This window comes from Macrotis lagotis, chromosome 1 (assembly GCF_037893015.1).
Source record: "Macrotis lagotis isolate mMagLag1 chromosome 1, bilby.v1.9.chrom.fasta, whole genome shotgun sequence".
In the NCBI taxonomy this organism is placed as follows: Eukaryota; Metazoa; Chordata; class Mammalia; order Peramelemorphia; family Peramelidae; genus Macrotis; species Macrotis lagotis.
In genome coordinates, this window is record NC_133658.1 from 513013309 (window position 1) to 513017377 (window position 4069).

The following is a 4069-nucleotide window of genomic DNA, read 5'->3' on the forward strand; positions in this document are numbered from 1 at the left end:
CCATATAGGCCATATCTTCAATATTGAAATGAATAATAACCTCCTGGGGTTCAGGTTACTGTTTTTTAATTCCTAGGATGCTAATTCTGTATGATACTGAAAATATGTAATCATTTGTGCTAGGTATTTTTGCACCTAATCTCTCTAAACTTCATATTTGCTGATAAGAATCTGGTATTGGGAAAGAGATTTGAATAAGATTTATAACTCAATACTGCATTATTTCAGGAAAGTTCAGTTGACACAAATGATAAAAAAGAAGTTCCAAAGATGGAACAGCAAGAATCTTTTACTAGGTGTCCAAACAGGTTGTTAGTAACCCAAAGACAGAAGCTGCATTTCTGCCAAGCTTGTAATCTATAAAATTGTTTTAAATTATTCCTATGGAAGCTTTGTTAGACATATTCGTCAAGCCTATATGTTGGCTAGTTATGTATGTGATTTGCCCCAGGTCTTGTTTCCAATTTCTGCTTCCAAGGCAATAATATAGGTAGCTCAGCTTTACTGAATGCAACAGGTGTTTCTATGACCATTTGAGTCTTTGAAGCACAGCAGCATTTTAGGATGATACTTCTCCAAGTAAAGAAGTTGCTTGCTGTTAATGGCTCCACGACGTTTTTTTGTCTTATGAATTGCACTGCATCTTCATACTTCATTCCTCCTTCAATTAGTGCAAGGGCAATGAGCACTGGTGCTCTTCCAAGACCTGCAATGCAGTGAACAGCAATGCAACAACCAGGTTCTTCACGATATTTAGTTTTCACTAGGTTTAGCCAGTCATCAACAATCTGGTTGGGTGGTGGTGCTCCATCATCAAAAGGCCAATCCAGAACCTGGATGCCTTCTTTCTCCACAAGGGTTGTGTTGTAAGTAGCTTCACATACTCTTATAATTGTAGTAACTCCATATTTCTTGAGTTCCTCTATAAATTTGTTAAAGTTGAATTGGTTGGATTGTGTGTAATAAGGAACCTCATATTCTTATAGGTGATTTCTACAGGAGCTGGGCGGTTCATTCGAGCCATGTCAATTCAGTTAAAAAAACACTCAATAAGGTTATGAAAGGATTTAAAAATTTGAATACAGAAGTGATATAAAGAAACTCAAGTCTCCTTCACTATACTTCACCTGAAATTCTCAGTGCTTTAAGTATCAAGTTGAGAGCAATGGGAAATGAAATGAACCTCCTAACAAGAAGCAGCAATTCTTCAATCCAGTAATACTGAGGCAAAAGAAAGGCAGTGCACTGAGGTTTACCCCATCCAGGTCAGAACTCTTGTAAAATGCTCTGCCAATTTCAAGTCAACACTTTTGTGTCCAGGTTAACCGCTCTTAAGGGGGCTTCTTGGTGGAGTAGTAATGAATTTCTACAGTTCACTTGTCTGCATAGAGGTTGTGCTGTGCCTGGCAATAGTCTCCACTGTCCTTCAGAAACTCCATAAATGTGTGACCAAGAACACCACAGAAAGGAATATGTTTGCTCATTGAAGATTGTGGCCTAATCATACAGCTGGTTGGAGTCGGAGGTGGCACAGCAGGCGGTGGTAGTGGTGGGGGCACTGGGACTCTCCACATGTATATTTTTAAGTTACAAAATTTCCTTTCAGTGGAGAGCAATCAAGTTAGCATTGTACATACAAATTTTGAAAAATATGCCTACAGATTAGTTATTTTCAGTATGAGGAATTAGGATAAAGGGGAAGAGATACATGAGATAATTTTTATAAAGTGCTCATAAGATTCTTATGGATTGTTTTTTTGTCTGTCTGTATTTTGTTTTGTTTTGTTTTCTTCCTCTGGATGGAGATAACATTGTCCTTACCCAGACTAAGATAGATGGTCCTAGCTCTCTAAACTGCTAAGAGGAGCTGCTTCCATCAAGATTGTTCATCCCACAATGTTTTTGATGTCTACATTCTTCTCTTGGTTCTACTCCCTTTGCTTTGCATCAGATCCTGTAACTCATTCCATGCCACTCTAGAGTCCAACCATTTACAATTTCTCATAGAACAATAGTATTGCATAGTATTCATGTACCATATCCAATCGATGGATATCCCTTCAACCTCCAGTTCCTTGGCCTTTGCTATGTATATTTTGGAATATGTAGGACTTTCCACCTTTTTAAATAATTTCTTCTGGATATAGATCTAAAATTGGAATTGCTGGGCCAAAGGGTATGAACAGTTTTTATTGCTCTTTGTGGGCATAGTTCCATATTGCTCCCCATCATTATGTAATGGCAACCTAAATTTATTTTTGTTTCACTGTACAATTACTTTTGCTATCCAAGACAAATAGAAGGACTACAGTATAGAGTATAAAGAGATACAGAGAACCTATCTGGGAATCTTGAAGATATTGGTTCAAGTCTTGCCTCTAACATATTGGCTGTGGATCCTAGGCAAATCACTGCAACTCTTTAAACCAATGAAATATTTTAAGTGATATCAAAATGTAGTTCTAAAACTTACTGAGAATTTATATATTGTGTTACCTTGCTGAATTTGGCAAGATTTGTGTGTCTTGAAGCTGTTAAAAGAAAGCATTTATTAAATGTCTTCTATATGCCATGCTATAAGATAAACTAATGAATGAAAGAAGGAAGGAAGGAAGGAAGAAAAAAATGAAAGGAAGAAAGAAATAAGAAAAATAAGAGCTATTTTCATTCCCACTCTAAAACATGTCACAAATCTATATTAATACAAGAATGTGTAGAAGAGGACAGGATGGTGGGAGGGTAGGGCAGAAAATCTACTGAAAAGTAAGAATTCTGAGGAAGAATCTTGGCCATCTGGGGGATGTCATAGTTTTAATTTGGCTTTGATCTGAGACTCAACAGGAAAATGTATTCTCCAAACTGCTACTGGATTTCAGAATTTTTGACCATTGGGATACATTATGCCAAGGATGCCATGTTTTGGATGAGAATGTTTAAACTCAGCTAGGATCCAAGGTTAGGAGTTTGCAATATGGAGTTTGCAAGGCCCAGAAGTTTTCATGGACCTGATTCTATATGGGACTTTTTTGTCCAAGGTGATAGGATATGAAAAGAGCATGTAGTATATAGACAACATTAGTCAGTCACAGTCCTGAGTCAATTAGTCTTTAATATTCCAATTCTAAGTCCAATACTACACTCCATCGCCTTATTCACATGTTGCCCCTCAGCTTCTTAGACCTTCCCTACTGTGATAGTAACAATTTCTGACCTAGAATCTTGGGTCTTGGATCTCATTCTCCAGGTTGCAAGCAATACTTTTATTACTATGTCTTAAGTTCTTCATTTTTAAGCCTGACTCCTGGCCTGGAATTCATATACTGGAAGTACTTGCTACCTCTTCCTTTGACTGGATGGATCTTTCAGAAATCTTTATTTTCTGAAGAATACCTTTTTATAACAAACCACTCCAGTTTCTTTGTCAAGAAAACCTCAAATGGGGATATGAAGAACTGGACATGACTGAAAAATGACTGACAACAACTTTTGGTTTCATCCTTTTTCTTGTTCCAAGTTAGAAAAGATATCATAGACTATAATCTAAAACAGAATTGTTCCTCTAGATTCTGAGTATAATAGAAGCAACAGGAGTCAAATTTCCTATTTGAGGAAACAGACAACCCAAGAACAACAAACCCACAGCAGATCACAGCAGCAGCAAAGGATAGAGGTACAAGTGAAGGTCATTAGTCCCTTTGGTCTCAGCCTAATAGTTCTTGAATCATTGCTCTTCTAGACTCTACTGATTCAAATACTTTTTCTTTTATACTAAAGGGAAAAAAGCATAATGGAATAATGTATATAGAATTGACCTTGGAAACAGGTTTGCATTTAATCTCCACTGCTGATAAATACTAGTTATGCAACACAAGGCATCATTTGAATTTCCAGTGTTCTAGTATATTTCCTGAGACTAAAAGTTGAAGATAAGGTGACATATTGGTAGAGGGAATTTTTTCCATCTTCATTTAGTTTTAACAAATATAGTCAGCAAATAATGAATACACTGGCAACTTAAATTCTTCAAGCAGTTGAATAATGGGAACATGGTTAAATATCCCTTATGAAA

At 36.6% G+C, this 4069-nt stretch overlaps 1 pseudogene; it reads right to left on the reverse strand.

Moving 5' to 3' along the window:
• Window positions 1-451: 451 nt before the first annotated feature.
• On the reverse strand, window positions 452-1113 carry LOC141520812 (protein tyrosine phosphatase type IVA 1 pseudogene; annotated as a pseudogene).
• Between the last annotated feature and the right edge of the window lie 2956 nt (window positions 1114-4069).